This window comes from Mastacembelus armatus, chromosome 1 (assembly GCF_900324485.2).
Source record: "Mastacembelus armatus chromosome 1, fMasArm1.2, whole genome shotgun sequence".
NCBI lineage: Eukaryota > Metazoa > Chordata > Actinopteri > Synbranchiformes > Mastacembelidae > Mastacembelus > Mastacembelus armatus.
The window spans coordinates 13,276,209-13,296,095 of NC_046633.1; the positions used below are offsets into that span (position 1 = coordinate 13,276,209).

General features: G+C 40.6%; 1 protein-coding gene across 9 annotated transcripts in view; it reads left to right on the forward strand.

The window, feature by feature from the left end:
* The first annotated feature begins 347 nt into the window (after positions 1-347).
* Positions 348-19,887, forward strand: part of LOC113128440 (microtubule-associated tumor suppressor 1 homolog) — a 68,520-nt gene continuing 48,980 nt past the window's right edge. For 5 of the 9 annotated variants that reach the window (XM_026303770.1, XM_026303778.1, XM_026303776.1 and 2 more), the window contains exons 1-3: positions 348-539; positions 13,053-13,168; positions 13,460-15,593. The gene's annotated coding sequence lies outside the window, so the exon portion shown is untranslated. Of the gene's footprint in view, positions 540-4,445; positions 4,640-13,052; positions 13,169-13,459; positions 15,594-19,887 lie in introns of those variants that run through there. The other 4 variants (XM_026303771.1, XM_026303775.1, XM_026303773.1 and 1 more) reach the window with 4 other exon arrangements.

Sequence of the window (19,887 nt, forward strand, 5' to 3'; positions counted from 1 at the left end):
TTCCATATAATCTACCTAAGTGTGCACAAAAAATGCTGTATATACCAAATACCAGGATAGTTAACAAAACGATATACCTCCGCCTGCCCCTGTAGTCCATGTGAGTAGAGGGTGAAGGTGACATGACTCATCTATTTGCTCATGGCTTTATGTGCTTGAGTGGACAAATTTAGTTCGAAAAAATAAAAGGGGCTGATTGAGTTTTCAGACCTGGTTTTAGGGTTGGGTTAGACCCAGGTTTAGGCTACAGTTAGGGTAAGGAATGAGGCAGCGCATTACGTCAAGCATGCGTGTGTCCGTGCTCCTTCGTGCCGCAGCCGATCAGAGCCGAGGACTGCAGCAATCACTCATCATCTAAGCGGAGTCACTCAGCTGGGCCATTGTACTTCAAAAAGCAAATGTTTGGTGGAATTTGGAGAATTAGAACCTGCGCTATAAAGCTGGAGTAAACGCATTCCCCCTATGGTCGGGATGCATCCAGGTGAGATCAGCAGGCAGCAGGCTGTTCTGGATGGAGCCACGCAGGGCTTCTGACAGTAGTAAGTGCCTGTTTAACCCCGTACTATTACTTAAGACTACACGAGTAAATGGAGGGATATGGTTTGATTCCCAGGCTATTCTCGTAGGTAGAGAATATAGTTAAAGATATGCGTTTTTTTTCCTGATAAGTAAGTCAAACTCCTATCAAAATATAAGTATAATATCTGTTCCCCGTTTAAATAAATGCCATTGTCAGCTGGTAGATTAATTTAGGTGAGTTGTTCGTGAGTACCATAACACATTTTGAACCGGAGTTTGGCCAAAAAATAACCATACTTTGTAGAAAGCAGAAGACGGCGTATCTTTTTTTTTTTTCTAGCCAGGGAACGAAGTTGACACAACTTGTTTTTAATGGCTGTAAAATGTATGCATCTTTCTTAAGCATACATTTCTGCTGACGTTTTAGTGATATTCGTTGTTTCAGTAGGACTATGATGTTTTATGGACGTTAATGTATAGCTGCTGTTAGGATTTGTTGGGTCCTGTCCCTGCTCGTGCACGCAGCTACAGCTATTTAGGCCTACAGGTGTGTGTGCGTGCGTGCGTGCGTGCGTGTGTGTGTGTGTGTGTCCTAGCTATTTTTGCAAGCTGCATCTGAGGCCATTTAACAGTACGTGCGGTTGTGCAGTGTGTTTGTGTGCCGGCTGTTTATGTAGTTGTATTTATTAATGGTATTGTGCAGTTATTCCCATGCAACTGCTTGTGGTATTGTGTGTGTCCGTTGTGTGGCTGCAATCCGTAATGTGCCGGTGTGTAGTGGACATTTCTGCTGCAGCAGCATTGTGAGTATATTACATAACAGGTTGTCCTCTGCATCATCCTGCAGGCTGTCCAGGATTAAATAAAGGCCCAGAGTTTCTCCTTGGCAGGGTGCTGCACTTTCTGTGTGCATGATATCAGGAGGCATCTTTGTTTTGTTTTTTTTCACTGCCAGCTTTACTGAATATCGTGTCTTTGTGCTATGACATGGTGTTTCAATTTATGTTCTGTAGAAGAAACTTACGATAATAAACTCACTACTTTGTTAGTGTTATTAGGTTATAATGTAGAGGCTTTAGTTTGTGATGCTGCTACGTTGTATTACATTAAAGTTTAATTTCCTATTTTCTGTCCCATAAATGTCAGTGACAATAAATGACAGACCTTTAGTGTATTTAAGAAACTCACAACTGAGTATATCTTCATCTTTGGCTTTATGTGACTCTTTCTGTCCATTGCAAGGTGCTAAGTTATTGCAGTAGATTGTTCTCTACTGATACACAGACTGATACATGTCTTAAATTACGTATTGCTGCTGCAATAAGCAGCTGATGCGACGCTTGGCTCAACGGGTTGGACTGGGAATTTGGTGTTGGAAGATGTAAGCAACTTTAAGTCCATTAATCTCCTACAGCGCGATTTAAAATGACACTCTTTGAAGAGATACACCAATTAAACAGTAAAGCACTTTTAATTGCTCAGATCTGGATAAGAAACAACAACAAACATGAATTGTAAGCACAAAAACAGGATCACTATCATATGACTGTACATCATGCCATGCAATATGATGTACTGAACTAACTGAACTGAACTAGTATAAGTAGAGTTAGATTAAATAAGATAGCATTTTATTGATCACAGAGAAATTCAGATTTTACAGTAGTAAAGAAAACAAGAGAACAAAGCAGACCCTTTTTCTCAGTGAAAACATTTACCAAAATAATCACAATAACACTACAGATGTGTTGTCTTGTCTTCATTGTCACAGTGAATCACACTCATAAACAGACAAAACTTTAGCAAAATAATTTTGAATATAATCATCTTTCAAACAAAAGAATTTTGGTGCACACTTTCTTCCAGCTTCAGTGCTGAGAAAGTGTGAAAAAGTATGACACCAGAACAAGGGGCTCCTTCTGTAATTGTACCACTTTTGAGGAGAGGGGTAAATCCTCCTGTATAGTAAGGACCCCTCACTACAGCTCGATTTCCACTGACCACACCACTAGTACTTTCTTCAGGGCCTTCTTAATTTATGTGTATGTATTGCACTTCTGCACCACAGAAACAGAAGCTTGCCATTTCTACCAAGCTTTTCATGAAGGAATTATTCAAATTAGTGTTGCAAAAACTTGCTTTAAAGTTAATCTGTGGTGCAAATGCAGCAAGATAATTCAAGATGAGATGAGACAAAATTTATTAATCGCCACAGCGAAAAAGTAAAATGTTTTAAATAATAAAAGTAGTTAGTAACAGTCCAGTTCATGTGGTTTAGTCATTTCCCATTGGCTAAGGTGTTGTATTGCATGATGGCAGTAGAGATAAAGGATTTCCTTTTATCGTTCAGTCCTGCAGTTCAGGAAGGTGAGTTATCCACTGCAGTTGCTTGTCCGGTCCATCAAGATGTTTTTTATTTGTGCATCTCTTCACCACAGCCTCCAGTGTGTCCAGCCTCATTCCAGTCACTGAACCAGGTTTTTGCTACTATTTGTCCAGCCATCTTGCAGCCTTGTCCAGCAGACTGCAGCACAAAACAGCACACTTGCTACCACAGTTTGGTAAAACGTGCAGCATCTTCCTGGAGACATCAAAAGGCCTAAGCCACCTTAGGAGGAAAAGTCATCGCTGCCCTTTTTTATGTAGTTCATTTATGTTCAGTGACCAGTTCAACTTGTCATCCTAGATATTAGTCAGCTGGCACCATTTCAATATACATACTACAAATGTTGACTGAATAAGGAGGGGCCTTAGACCTTTGAAAATCCACTACTATTTCCTTGGTTTTAGAGGTGTTCAGTAGGAGGCACTTTTTGGAACTCCATCCACTGAAGGCTTTTAACAGGTGCCTGTACTCCTCTTCCTGTCCATTCCTAATACACACAACACCAGACTTATCACTAGAATACTTCTAAATGGGGCAAGACCCAGAATGCGAAGTCTGCTATGTAGAGTGTGTACAGGAATGGAGCTAAAACAGTCGCCTGGGGAGCTCCTGTGTTGCTCAGAACTCTACGAAAGATGCGGTTCCCCAGCCTGAAGAACTGTGCCTTTCTGTCAGGTAATCTGCGAACCAGGAAGCAAAGGAGGGGTCCCCTCCCATCCCTTTCAGCTTGTCCCTGAAGGTGATAGGTTGGAATTTGAGTGGGAGTATTCTGCACACTCTGTGTATTTAAGATAAATGTGTCACTTTTTGTTCCTTAAGTATGTCCATTCCAAGCACACATGACAAGTAGGAGGTTTCCCTTCTACATCTGAGGTGGCAAAAGTTAACTATTGGCTGTGCTGTCTCTCTGGGTCTGCATGTTTGAATAGTTGCAGGTTGGTCTCCTCTAGAAAAGCAAGTTTACTCAGGAGCACATCTTCCCAAAAGCACAGGATCGTGTATTTGTGTATTTGTTTCGTAATGTTGGCTAAACCCTTGTCCAACACCATAACATGGGCTCCTACAGTGCTGTGAAAAAGTATTTGCCTCCTTCCTGATTTTTTATTTTTTTGGATATTTGTCACACTTAAATGATTCAGATCATCAAACAAATTCTAATATGATACAAAAATAAGCTGAGAAAATAAAAAATGCAGATTTAAAATGATTTCATTTATTAAGGGAAATGGCTGTCCAAACTGACTGGCAGCAAATTTGTATTGGAGTCAGTGGGACAGAAACGCAACTCGCCTGTCAATTAAGGCACAGATGGCAAAAGCTACAACTCTTGTGGATTATATGTCTTGACGAGGTGAGAAAGGAGGTATGTGGCAACTTCTGAGGTGAGTTTTGTGCTTGTAGAGTTAAAACTGAAGCCAGGAGAGCAGCCAATCAGATTTTAGGCGTAGCCAGTGCCACCCCCAGCCACCCCGGGGGCCATGCCCTTGCCCGCTGTTGTGCTCTTGGAGTAATTTTGGTAGACCGGCAACTCCTAAGAAGGTTCACCACTGTTCAAAGATCCAGATTCCAAATTGACACATCTGTTATTTTGTTTCTCATCTGTTCTTGGAATTTAGATCACATCATAATATGTTGCTTTTAGAGATTTTTTTAGCAGGTTTCACTTTGTCAAATAGGTTCTATTTAAGTGATTTTTCGATTCAACAGGTCTAACAGTAATAAGGCTTGGGTATGGTAAGTGAAATTTAACTCAGCTTTCCAAAAAATTGGTTAATTACATTTTATTCATGATTTAGCAAGGAAAGGGAGCAATTACTTTTTCACATAGGGCCACATAGGTTTTTAAAAATTTATTTAAAAACTGTATTTACTTGAATTATCTAAATCATTAGAGTGTGGGGAAAAATACGAAAAAAAAAAAAAACCTCACAGCACTGTAATTCACCTTTTCCTTACTTGGAAGTTTCCTTTCATATGAAAGTTCTTTTTAAAAATGTTTGTCCTGTATTTTTATGGTCTTTTGTTTGTTTGCCCCTAGTCATTACTTTTTCACACAACTTGTCTCATGCTGCTGTTCAGCAAGTGTCATTTGGTTACATTTCTTGTAAGTGTGAAGTATTGTAGTTACTTCTTGTATTGTAACAGCATTTGCTTTAGTTGATTGCAGAGATAAATGTATCAGGCCAAGTTTCTGCAAGTCTAATCTAGCCACACCTTGTACAGTAGAGTGATTGTACACATCTATGTGTCTGTGAGCATGTTCTGTGTGAATGCGTGAGAGGTTGTTTAATGCCTTCCTTTGCCCAGACTTGTTATTGGGACTGACACATAACCTGCTATGATTGACAGAGTTATTACTATTAGTAAAAGAAAACCACCCTAACCCTTTCTGATGTTGTTTACTCTTCTAAGTCAACCTTAAACATCCCAAGCAACAGAGAATTTTACCACAGCAGTGGTTAATCAGAGTCATCTGCATACTTTTGGCCTTATTTCTATAAATGTGGAATGTGGATAGAGGTTATGTTTTTAACTTTTTTATGTAAAGCTTTGCTACACTAGAAGTAAACTGCTCATAAATGAAGGGAACACTTCATTCTTCATCACAGTACAACACCAAGACAGTTAAACTTCAGGGATATCAATCTGTCCATTTATGAAGCACAAATGATTGTGAATCTGTTCAACCCTAAGGGTGTTTTGGGGCCCTGGACAAGTTGTGCCATGCCCTGACATTTGTGCTTTTTAAAAGTTGCTTTTAAACGTATTAATGGCTAAAGTCTGATAACACTGTAATCAGCACAAACTGGGCTACAATAATATGTGAGCAGCATTTTGATTGTGTTTTTGAGAAAACAGCGTTTATGCATGGTTAGTGAAAAACAAAAAAATTTAAGTCACTGAAATAAGACCATAAAACACATACAGAACATTGGTTCACAAGACTTTTGAGAACTACATCTTGTAGCCAAAAGTATTTGCTTCAAAATGAAGTGAAAATCATCTTGTTCACTCATTCACAGAAAACAACACACATTAAAATTTTCTAAGACACTTTTTTGAGTAGAAAAGACATATGCAAGGATGTGTGCCTGATCATGAATAATCATGTGATTCACCTGAGAAGACAAAAACATAATGAGCCTTTCACTCAGGAATGTGGCTGACAGGGAATTAGTGAAATGCAATGCAATGCAATGCAGATGCAAACATCCATCATCTGAGTCGCATTCTTGCTCAGGGGAGAAAGCAAACTCTTTGTCACTGTCCGGAACCATTCAAAGCTTCTTCACCAGGGTAGCGTGCCATCATCTGAACGTGCAGAAAAGTAAGTAAATTCTATGATGAAGCTTGACATTTTATGCCAATTCTCAGGGGTGTGCACATAATTACCTGGCTCACCTCAGATTATTTCCATATGAAAAATGCGCTCAGTGACAGGCAGGATCACATTAGCTATAATGAGGTGAGACAGGAGAAAATGTACTGCTCCTTACTTTCACATGGATTACATAAGAAGAGAGGATTTCTTTTTGACTTGAATTGTTTCATTTAAAGGAAGACATTTCCAGCTTTCTAGGCAATGCAACCATAAGAAGGCACAATCCAGTGTCTTCATGTGCTGGTCCCAAGTCCTGGTAAATGCAGAGGGTTGTGTCAGGAAGGGCATCCGACGTAAAATTTAAGCCAAATCAAACATGTGAATCACAAATATGACTTCCATACCGGATCGGTCGCTGCCCGGGTTAACAACAACCACCACTGGTTCTGTTAACCAACAGGGTGCCAGTGGAAATTGGATTACTGTTGGTCAAAGAAGGAGAGGAGGAAGGTGTGTTCGTGGGCAAAAAGAGAAGAGGAAGGGCAGGAGTGTAGGACTTAGAGTAGGGACTTTGAATGTAGGGACTTTGTCAAGGAAAACTAGAGAGTTGGCTGATATGATGGAGAGAAGAAAGGTGGATATCTTGCATGTTCAGGAGACCAGGTGGAAAGGTAGCAAGGCCTATAGATTAGGAGCAGGGTTCAAGCTGTTTTATCATGGTGTGGATGGAAAGAGGAATGGAGTAGACATTATCCTGAAGGAGGATTTTGCTAGGAATGTTCTGGAGGTGAAGAGAGTGTCAGACAGGGTGATGAGTCTGAAGCTGGAAGTTGAAGGTGTGATGTTGAATGTTGTCAGTGGTTATGCCCCACAGGTTGGATGTGAGTTAGAAGAGAAGGATAAATTCTGGCGGGAGATGGATGAGGTGATTCACGGTATCCCTAGTGGTGAGAGAGTGGTGATTGGGGCAGACTTCAATGGACATATTGGTGAGGGAAACAGAGGTGACGAGGAAGTGATGGGTAAGTTTGGTATGCAGGACAGGAATGCAGAAGGACAGATGGACTTCGCAAAAAGGATGGAAATGGCTGTAGTGAACACATTTTTACAGAAAAGGGAGGAGCCTAGGGTGACATATAAGAGTGGAGGCAGGAGCACACAAGTTCATTACATCTTGTGCAGACGTTTCAACCTGAAAGAGATCAGTGACTGCAAAGTAGTGGCTGGGGAGAGTGTAGCCAGACAGCATAGGATGGTGGTGTGTAGGATGACTCTGGTGGTGAGGAAGATGAAGAGGACAAGGGCAGAGTGGAGGACCAAGTGGTGGAAGTTGAAAAAGGAAGAGTGTTGTGTGGCTTTCAGGGAGGAGCTGAAACAAGCTCTGGGAGGTCAGGAGGTTCTTCCAGATGACCCCACAGCTCCAGCTAAAGTGATCAGGGAGACAGGTAGGAGGGTACTTGGTGTGTCATCTACACAGAAACTACAGAGGAATAAAGCTGATGAGTCATACAATGAAGTTATGGGAAAGAGTAGTGGAGGCTAGGCTGAGGTCTGAAGTGAGCATTTGTGAACAGCAGAATGGTTTCATGCCAAGAAAGAGCACCACAGATGCAATATTTGCTTTGAGAATGCTGATGGAGAAGTACAGAGAAGGCCAGAAGGAGCTGCATTGTGTCTTTGTAGATTTGGAAAAAGCGTATGACAGGGTGCCAAGAGAGGAGCTGTGGTTTTGTATGAGGAAGTCTTGAGTGGAAGAGAAGTATGTTTGAGTGGTGCAGGACATGTATGAGAGCTGTAAGACATTGGTGAGGTGTGCTGTAGGGGTGACAGAGGAGTTCAAGGTGGAGGTGGGACTTCACCAAGGATCGGCTTTGAGCCCCTTCTTGTTTGCTGTGGTGATGGACAGGCTGACAGATGAGGTTAGACAGGAATCTCCGTGGATCATGATGTTTGCAGATGACATTGTCATCTGTAGTGAGAGCAGGGAGCAGATGGAGGAAAATCTAGAGGTGGAGGTTTGCTCTGGAAAGGAGAGGAATGAAGGTTAGCCGCAGTAAAACAGAGTACATGTGTGTAAATGAGAGGGACTCAAGTAGAGAGGTGAGGTTACAGGGAGTAGAGGTGAAGAAGGTGGAGGATTTTAAGTACCTAGGGTCAACAGTCCAGAGCAACGGAGAGTGTGGAAAAGAAGTGAAGAGACGTGTGGAAGCAGGTTGGAATGGGTGGAGGAAAGTGTCAGGTGTGATGTGTGACAAAAGATAGTTTGGACATGTTCAGAGGAGGGACAGTGAATACATTACTAAAAGGATGTTGAGGTTAGAGCTGCCAAGGAAGGAGGCCTAGAGGAAGACCAAAGAGGAGGTTCTTGGATATAGTGAAGGAGGACATGAGGATAGTTGGTGTGGGTGAGGAGGATACAGAGGATAGGGTTGAATGGAGGCAGATGATTCACTGTGGTGACCCTTGAAGGGAGCAGCCGAAAGGAAAAGAAGAAGACAGTTAATCTTTTTCACAACTACATTCCATTTAGGTGTTCTTATTTTTTTAATCTTACAATTCTTATGACCCTAAAAACTAGAAAGTCTTCAATTTGTCATGTGAAAACTGAAACTGCTTTTTTAGATTTAACATATATGCAGATTCCTACTGTATTATAAACTGAAACCGTGCTCATACAGTCACATAGGCAGCAAGATTCGATTTTGGAGTATGAATATAATAAGACTAGTTTTCAATTCCAATGGATTGTGGTTTAGATCATCAAACAAATAGAATAAAATCTGAGGACTAGCTTTTGGGAAATGTAAGATAATATATAGATATAGATAATATACATGCTGGAAATCATATACATGCTGGAAATCATATAATGTATTTTCAGTGAGCATCTCAACTTGTAGCAGATGGACGACTATGCCACCAATTAGCTGAACAACACACACCCACAGTGTGGCTGCAGTCTATTTTTGGTTGCTTTGCTGCTTACCATCCACATTAAGCAGCTCCCAGACATTATGGTGTTGTTTAAGGCGCTTTAGATATTTTGGATTGTTACCATAAAACGCCATCAGGTGTCAGATTGATTGCAGGTTCATTGTGCAGCCCATAACAAGCAATAAGCCCATTGACAACCCATTAGAGTTTATGAAAAACTATTTTCAGAGGCAAGAAGAACCTGGATCCCTGCAGCAGATGGTCTGACCTAGGGCTGGGTGATGAAACATAGTGTAGATTTGAGGTTTTCAGCTAAGCAAAATTTGCCTCAAATGTTTCTTGTCTTGATCCTAAAAACTTTCCTGAAATAAGAGCAAATCAGCTCCTCAACTCAGTGCTCCAGGATTTCAGCAAATGTCTCCATAGTGATGATGACAGAACTACTGTTAGCACTTTACACGCTGAACTGTCTAGTGGGAGCACTATCAGAACGTTGCACTATCAGGACAGATACGGAGATAGCAGAGAAAAGTCAGGGGGATGGTAGTGAAGTATCATACCAGAGAACCAGAAATAGAACTAGAGAGTAGGACGTGTTCTTGTAAAAACTGTATCATTTGTGTTCATTTAATAATACTCACAGTATAACCCCCTCACAAATGCTTACCATGTAATTGGACTGGCATATAAATTTCTGTTGATGCTTTCGACTGCATACATTTATACAATTACAGTATATCAGTTCAACGTATTAACTGGTTATGATGTGCATTGATAGCTTAAAATGATTACATGAAAAATATTCAACAAACCCAGTCAAGTTGACCTTTTGCTGAAAAGTCCTATGGTTTAGAAAATCAAAGCAATGGTTTGTGTAAGCCTTGTCAGCATCCAATATCAACCAATAACTAATTGAAATTCAAATCAGGAAGACATTTATGAGCTAGAGGTACAACAAAAATGTGAAGATGTTACAAATTAGGCAATTTGTCATAGTTTTTACACAGAACATATAACAAAAACCCAACAAAAATGAAAAGATTGCTGTATTTGCTCCTGCTGTGTCCTGTAGCAGCAGCTACAAGACTACTTGTGAACAGAGTAGGAAACGGAATCATCTGCTACAATATAAAATTTCTAAAAAATAGACAGACATACTTTTTTACAAACAGAAGAATCAGGGCAATAGCAGTTGATAGTTGTACTGTACGTACAGAGGATGTTGGGAGTTATATTACTGATGTGTGTTGTGGACCCTATAGGAGCTGTCACAGGACTAGCTTACATTTGGCACAGACTGGTATTAGGCAAATAGTTGTTAATGTTTTTTCCTAGTGTTTAAACCTTGGGCTAAAAATGTGTCTTAATTAAGAATAAAATTAAATAACACAATGTATCTTTAGTATTTTGAACATAGCAATAAAAGCTGTATTGAATTGCAAATTACATTTTATTTGCCCACCAAAATACAAACATAAGAATATGTTAAAGTAATTAAATACATATTCTAAGTACTGAAATACTACACTCATATGTATATGTAGAAAGATGTGGTTGCTTTTAATGCAATTTTGCACAAATGCCTCTGGTGAAAGCAGTTTTTAAGTTTTCAGATTTTCTAATGTAGCAAGTGTTTTTTGTGGTTGCATGCTCTTTGATACATGCACTAACATATTGTTTTGTTTTATTTGCTTTTTTCCAGCTATTAAAGAAGGTAGATACTTCATTACTGGGAAGGTTGTTGCTGTTTGCCTGGTTTATGATGGGGCCCACCAAATTTCATGTGCTATTTGACAGCATAGAGGAAGGGCCCGATAGATTCTGACTTGTTTTGGAGGTTGGAGATTTAGTTTTTATCTATTTTTTTAGTTATTTATTTATTTATTTTCCAATCCAGGGGCATGTTAGCAGCTGAAATAATCACTCAGCTTATGTTGTCTTTGGAGAGTTGGTCGGGTTTGACCTCTGTCGGAGGTGGGAGTTGAAGACCTCTCTGACAGAAGGTGCAGCCAAACATTCCCAATAGACCCTCACAATACGTTTAGGTCTGTCGAGTCTGTCCCACTTTCCCTGCCACCAGCAATAGCCAACACACTACCAGGTGGTGATCAGTTGACAGCTCTGCCCCTCTCTTCACCTAGTGTCCAAGACATATGGCCGAAGGTCAGATAATACGACCACAAAGTCGATCATCGACCTCAGGACTAGGGTGTCCTGGTGCCATGTGCACTGATGGACACTCTTTTGCTTGAACATGGTGTTCATTATGGAGAAGCTGTGACTAGCACAGAAGTTCAACAACAGAACATCACTCGGGTTCAGATTGGAGAGGTTGTTCCTCCCAATCACGCTTCTCCAGGTTTCACTGTCACAGCCCACGTGAGCATTGAAGTCCCCCAGCAGAATTATGGAGCCCCCAGTTGGAGCACCTCTGAGCACCCTTCCCAGAGATTCCAAAAAAGGCTGGGTACCATGTACTGCTGCTGGGCACATAGGCCGAAACAACAGTGAGAGAGCTGTCCCCAACCTGAAGGCACAGGGAAGCGACCTTCTCATTCAACGGGGAAAACTCCCAACACCTGGTGGCTGAGCTGGGGAGCTATAAGTAAGCCCACATTAGCCCACTGCCTCTCACTGCATACAACTCCAGAGTAGAAGAGTTGCTGTGCGTGGAGGTGAGAGTCAGATTGGGGAGGGGTCCAGAGAAAACTACGAAGCCCGACATTGTTCTGGAAAAATTATACACCGACTCAACATTAATTTTAGTGACCTCTGGGCAGTTGTGACCTAATGGATAGGGAGTTGCACTTGTAACCTGAAAATTGCAGGTTCGAGTCTCAGGTCTGGCAGGGAAACTGGACCCCCAACTGCTCTGGTGTGCCGCAGCATTGGCTGCCCACTGCCCCAGGGGTGTGTGCATGGTGTGTGTGTGTGTGTGCACTTGGGATTGGGTTAAAAAGCAGAGCACAAATTCTGAGTATGGGTCACCATACTTGGCCAGTTAAGTCACTTTCACTTTACCATATTTACGATTAGCATTAGCCAGCACTTTCAAATTTGACTCGATGTCGTCTGCTCTTGTCCCAGGAAACATTTGACTATGGATTATGACTATGGACTATTCTGACTATGGAATTGCCAATTATGAGAGTCGGTTTATCAGTGGGTGTGTCGCTGCAAATAATGGTGTGTTGCTAGAGGTGTCTGAATACTCACTAAACTTAGTGACAAAGTTGCTAAATTGGCAACAATGCTCTGTCTACTTCATCCATCCATCCATTATCTATACCCACTTATTCCTATTTAGGGTCACGTGGATCTGCTGGAGCCTATCCCAGCTCTCTTCATATGAAAGGCAGGAGTACACCCCATCGCAACCACAAACGCTTACAATCTAACTGAAATGATATTGGATAGTTTGTGTGGTAATTCTGTCTAGTTTACTTGGCGGAAAACGTTTGTTGGTTTGCTTATATAACAACACAGAGGGATGCACGGTAAAGAGACCTAAGTTTGTGGATCAGATATCTGAGGTTGATGTTTTTCTGTGTGATTATTGTGGTAGGCTGTGAAGCTTTTTGCTTCAACATGTTTTTTTCTGGCCACACAGACAGGATTTATGTTCATTTGCAAAATGATACTGTATGTTTTGGTTTGATGCAGCTTTCAATACCAAAAAGACTTGATGTGTTCTGAAGTGAGATGCTTCGCTGTTGATAGACAGATAGGTAGTAGAATGTAATTCCAATAATAAATTATTATAATAATTGTAAAAGGAAATACTTTATGTATATTATTCACACTGGATGTTTGCTCTTTTGGAGGTGAATGTTTTATACACAGTTTTATAGGTTATATAAAAATAACTAAATTTTTATTAATTCATCCTAGATATTATGAAGAAGTTGGAAGTAATCCCAGAGATGAACTATCATGTACTAGACAGCAGACCACACTTTCCAAGGCAAGGAAGGACCAGTGCATTGTCAAACCAGTTAAAGCCAAGTGTAAGTATAACAAGCATTTATTGTAAAAATGTGTTACTTAATATTGTCATATTCGGGGAAAGAAAAGGAAAGTGCAAAAACAACCAATTACTTGAGCAAATGTGCTAGAACTGTAAATAAAAAAATAGAAGACATATCTTTTACGCATTTAAATAATGCCAAATGTACTGTTTTAAAAAAAATCTAAAAATAGTAGTTGTCACTGTAAACACTAACATGTTTTCTTAGTCTTGTAATGCAAAAGTATCAAACAATATTTCTTTCTCTTCTGCGATGAAAACCATATTCCAGAAGTGTTGGTGGTTTCAGCAACATGTATGGAGAAGATCCTGAGGATATCTGTCCCAGCACCTTCTGTGCAGACTGACCAGCCAGACAATGATGTGTCTAGCTACAGTCAACCAGTGGTCAAAATCCTGCATAGCTGCCTTGTGCATCAGCAAACCCCAACTGCGTGCGCAGAACCACACCATACTAACAGCATTAACCAGACAATAACATTTATAACTAACAGCCAAACCCACCTGTGGTCTATCTCTGTAGCAATAGTTCAGTAGTGTACTGTTACATCTGTGGCCTAGAGCAGCCAGGACACAACATGCATAGCTCCCCCCTTTCCTCCCACTCTCAAGTAAAATCAGTTACTTGGAACTTCCATTGTGAAGTAGCGCCATTTATTTAATGTTCGGAGATGAGACTGCTCAAAATAACGAACAAAAAACCACTAATGACCCTGACCTTACCTTTCCATAAATAAAATATCCAAACAAAAGACACATTTTCTAACCTAACTCCCAACTGCAAAACAGGAGAAACAAATAACAAAAGAAAAAAGCTTCTCACTCCTATCTCAGCTACCAGGTGCTCTACATATATACAGTGAATTATTTACAAGTTTGGTCCATTTCATCACAATTCTAACACAGGTATCTAATTCCAGTTTTACACATCAACACAATCCACACCCAGCTGCGTTTAGTTGGGAGCGGGAAGCGAAGGAGGTTAAAAGTGAGCTCCTCAGTGGCAGTCCACTGGAGTTCAAGAAGCGGTCTGGCTCCCAGTTGTCCAATGAGGTGGCATCAATCAATTCAAATGGTCCTATCCGGAATCACCACCTGTTGTCACTCCACCCATGCACTTATTTTCACTACATCCATGCACATACACTAAGTCCAGGGGAAGAGAGAAAGGGTTAACTACACATTATAACAATTCCCTTTATCATAAACCTAATGACCTAGGTCATTAACAGTACCTTGGCGCATAGGAAGAAAAAAGTACACCATGATACAGTATAAATATATTTACATGCTTATATTATTATTAATATCAGCTTATAGAATAATGGAAGCGCACAGTTTAAAGCATTTATGTTACACACTTAGAAATGCACTATGAACAGTTCATTGTTACTAGTTTTCTGTAATCTTCCTTGGATTTTTTCAGAGGCTCAGCAGTGCCTTTCCCCCTCCTCCCTGTGCTTCTCCTCCAGACTTCCATTTCATCATTACATGGGTCTTATTGTCCTTTTTGTCTTGTGTCCAAAACCTCCCTCTTGGTTTCCCCTCCGACTCCTGCAACCAATAACAGGGAGAGGGCCTAACACTGCTTAGCAACAGCCAACCCAGCTTGACTGGTCAGGACAGGCCCCTCCTACCTTTTGGGGCTGGAGGGTGGACCCTGATCAGGGTAGGGTTACCTGGTAGGCACACACACAAGCTCTGTGTAAGCACAGACGTTGGACTGACTGCCCCCTCCCATGCCAGACCTTAATGAAGGTTTGTGTGTTCTTTCCATATTCCTATGCCAGAAACAGCAGTTTACATTAACTAAGTTGGGCACACACACACGTTTTTACAGCTGTCTGTGAGAGCACTCTCACTGACAATAGCACACTCACTAGCCCCTTACCAAAGCCTTAACAGTCTCAACTAAGTGGCTAACCGTAACATGATTCTATTCTGAACCCTGAAGATTTTTGAAGTGAGGGCTGGCCTCACTTTCTCAAAATGTCCCCACTCCCATATTATGAAACTCAAAGAGATTCTTGTTACTGCAGCATTGGGCAGCATGCTTGTGTTTCAGAACCAAAAAGGGAGGTGTATCCCTCCCTCTCACTCTTATCTTCCTCCCTCTCTCGACCATCGTCACAGCCTGCGCAGTCTTCCCTCACCCATGTGTTCACACACACACACGCTGCAGCAATGGGATAAGATATGACACATGAATGTACAGCGCAGCCAGGGATGTGTGCGAAGGTGCGAGGAGGATCGACTGTGTGTGAGAGCAAATAGCCAAGTCCATGCCAGTCTGAAGTGAGGAGCGTGAGCAAGCTGAAGGAGCTTCCATAATTTTTGTTGGATTTTTTCTTGTTGTTTGTTGTTGTGGCAGTGGAGCCTGAGAAGGAGGAGGAGGAGACAGAAGAGTAAGTTCTGACTGTGGCAACAGTTATATGTGGGATCCGTACATGTGCATGTGTGTTTTCTTTGTACATACAATATGGGGCATAGGTCCTTTGGAAAGCAAATGATCTGTCCACTTTGAGATGTTGGCTGGTGCAAAACAACTTATGTCATGATAGATCATTTTAAACCAACTGGTTTAAATGATTACACACAAATCATTTCTTACATAGTAAATTGTGTATTTATATTGTATTATTGTATTGTTTCATTATACTGTACTTATTATACTGTGGTAAATTCTTGCTTTGTAACTGTGATGGCATTTGTAAAATTCAGTACATTTTTGTCATCAGCATAGACTTACCATGTTGCAGTACTTGCTGTAAAGTTCAGGACCAATTTCTGCACATTTTATTACAACTACAAACAGTCATTGAGCTTTTCATTAAGAGAATACGATGATGATGATTCCAGGTTAAAGGTACAAGCCATTCATGCAGTTTTCCCTCATGAGGGATGTTACTCAGTCTAACATCCTTTAGCTGCTTCAGGTGCCAAGTCAAAGGTAACTCTAATAACTGATGGATTCATATTATTACAGGATGGCATTACATGCCAGTAAGGAAGTTTAGCAGCCAGGGTTGAGGTGTCTTGGTTCTTGTCTTGGCAGTGATACATCTAACAGGAGAGAAGCACAGAAGGTCCTCGAAACAGCACAAAGTTTAGAAACTTTGAGGTGTTGATAATGATTTCAGTTAGACTTTGGAGGTTACATTCTGTATCCAATCCAAAACTGTCTTAAAACTTGTGAAATTTTCCAAAAACTGACAGTGGGTGGTTGAGTAGGTCCTCTAGAGCTTTATCACTTGTTTGTCGTTCATGCAGTAAAATCACTGTACACCTCAGACTATGTGAGCATTTCTGACCGTGTATGGACAGATCATGTGTTCTGGTCCTGTATTTCAGTTATGGGAACCACTTCTTTCCTCCTCCACAAGCACTGCTGCAATGCTATTTCAACTATGGTACAAATACAAGATGAGTTGTAACTTACATAACAGTTTAGACTACCTTTAAATGAAAGATACTAAATGAAAACACTTCAGTACCAGATGTAATCGGGGATGCAATTGTTTTACTATACTTCACTGGAATTAAAGTTTTATTGGTTAGTTGCCATCCTAATTTACCGAGTTTTTGATTCACTGCTACAGTACATCACCATAATAGAGCTGTTGTCATTTATCCAGTTATTGATCTGCTAAGTTAATGGTTGGGCTGGCAATGCTGAAAAGGGACAACTAGCTGGTTGAACAATAACCGCACTGTGCTGTACAACCTCTGATCCAGTCTTGATCAGATTGGCAGGCAGCCAACAGGTCTTTTCTGCATCTAATTTGTTAGTCTGCACCAGTCTCACTGTTTATTAGGATTGTTCTCATTAGTCAACTGCTGCCTCTTTCTGTTCCACCAGTGATTCACCCTGGTTTGTTATTGTATCCTGATACTCCTTGATCTTAATATAATGTTCTTTCTGCAAGCTCTGACTCTTTCTGCAAGCATTCTGAGTATCCTACAGATCCTATCCATCAGAATTTTTATATTACAATTACAATGACTCAGTGCAACTGCCACCTGCACTGTGAAGTCATCAACTTGAGTGCATGTGTCTTTATGTCATCTGAACACACACACTGTCAGTGTCACATTTCCTGCTGCGATCTTACACACACACATCCACACATAACCTCACCAGTAAACACTCAAACACACACACACACACACACCTCTGCAATATAGGTAGGTGGGTAAATCCTAATGGTGTTCTTTGAAAAAGAGGTTACAAACCTAAGTTCAAATTTTAAATGCATGACACATTTATCTTCACTTGCAATGACTAAGCAGTCTTTTGCTGCATTGGGCTGTCCTTGTGTGAGATACAGCGAGAGGCAGAGTGTAACATCAGCTTCTAACTCAATTTATACACCACTGTTAGAAACAGTCATGAGTTAATAAGTGGCTTGTATCATTATTACCGTATATGCGTCATGTCCATCTTGTGACCGCAGGTGTGTGTATGCACTGATCCCAGCACTGTTACTGTGTGTTGCTGTAATGTGATGCGGTGCTGATGCTTGCCAAGTATTTGAATGAAAGGTGAGTCTGCTGCGTCCTGCCTATTAACAAGCACCCCGACTGGCTGGTGGAACAAAAAAAAAAACCCTGAGCACAAAGCCTGCATTCTTTTACACCATGAATTAATCAAAAAGGATTTGCTTCAAAATCATTTCAGCAGATTGCTTGAGTGGATTTGCATCAGAATCTGAAATAATGATTTTTTGGCAATTAAATGAGTATCATTAGCTAATTAATTTCCACACTGTTTCAATTGAATCACCTAAAACACAGTTCGGTGGAGACAGCCTGTGTAATGTAAAACCACTTGCGATGTTAAGCAGTGGTCTGAGATGGGTCTTAGCTGCAGCTCTGGACCTTTCAGGTGGATGATTCTGAACCCTGGTTGTGTGTTGTTGGCTCTGCCATTGAAGTGCTGTAATGGTGTAAATAGGACGGACAGCAGCACTAGGTTCAATCATCTGAGCCCCAGGACCTCCTCACTCTGAGGCTGCTGATGTCAGTGGGGTATATTGGAACATTTTCCCATACAAAATGTTTGTCAAACAAACATCTGTAATGTTTGACAGACTGTAACATTTCGCATGTTAAACTTACAAATTTTTGCGTAAACCATTCATTGTCTTGTATATTCTCAAGACAGGAAATGATGTGTTGTAGTTTGTTTGTAGATAAATAGAAGAATCCGCGGTTATTTAGCTACTATGCAAAGAAAAGTGTAATATGGCCAATTACCCTTAAAGATTAGTATTTATTGGTATTTTCCTCCAGGCTCTATGTCCAGTCACCATGTGTGTTATATTGTACTTTTCTAGCTATTGAACTCAAACTTCAGCCAGCTTCTAAATCCCATAATGATCAGCTGAAAACAAAGGGGCTAACTGTTAGTTCACACAAATAGCTTCTACTACAGCCCTCTGTGGCTGGCACAGGCCATTCTGAGCTTGATTATTGCCTTGTTTTACAAGCACACACACACACACACACACACACACACATTCTTATGTATATATTTCTTATCACAAAAGGTCACAACAAATGACTGCCAGTGATCAGAGTGAAGAACCAATAAGCAAAAGAGCGACATCAAACAGCAGAAATTATAAGCAGAAACTAAAAGAATAAATATCTGGAGATGATTCTGTTGTGGTTTGGTGGTGTACAAATTGAAAACTAAAAGTTTAGTTGATGAGGGAGGTTCAAGAAAACAGCCTTTCTCTTAGCTAAACTGAGGTGGAGGTCAAAAGACCAATTTGGATAACAGAAAGGGGGACAATGCAGAACAGGAAGATAAATACTATTGCTAGGGGTGCTCCAGTGATTGTGATGTGACTCAGTCTGGACTGCAGGTGCGGGGCTTGGTATTCTAATCGATCAGTCTGGTTGAGTGCGGGGTCTGATCCTTCCTGGGGGGTTTATTTTGTTTATTCAGTGATTCTCTGGTCTAAATTAAGTACAGAGGGAAGAGCCAAGAAAAGAAAAAAGGTACATCATGCTGCATTCTTGCAGCCAAGGGTCGACCTCCTGAACAAAACAAACCTCCTGCTTCAGAGCATCAGGACGTTAAAGTAATACGGCAGCTGCATGGGGTGATTACATAACACTGGGCAGATGGAAAGTGATGTTTTTAGTGAACATTTGGCACCTTTGACCTCTTATAAATATTTTATAGTGATTGTGAATGTAAGATATATTGCATTAGGTTTTCATTTGTACTCTAAAATGTTAGATTTAAAAGAACAATGAAACAACTAATATATAATTGTAACATTGTTGTCTGAAGTCTCGACTACTCTTGAGTTATACAAATCTAATAGATTTTTTATCATTTTAGTCTAATTAGTATGATACTAGTGGTTAGAAACAAATGTTTTACACTTCTGTCTGGGCTGTTCTGTTGCTAGTTATTTGGTGCAGGTCAGAGCAGAAGCACGACTTTGAAAATTAGTAATAATGATCAAATTATAGTGTGTGTGAATTTATAGAGAAGCATAAACTTGTAATTGCTGTAGTTTCCCCTTTAATGTTGTGCTCACTCCTGTCACTCTTCATCTTCATCCTCGCCTATGCCACTTCATCCCACTCTAGGCATAACCTGCTTAACAAGCATGTTCAATCGCCCATCAACAGCCATTAAAGTTGTGGGTTAGTCTTGTTATTCACCTCAGATTCACATGA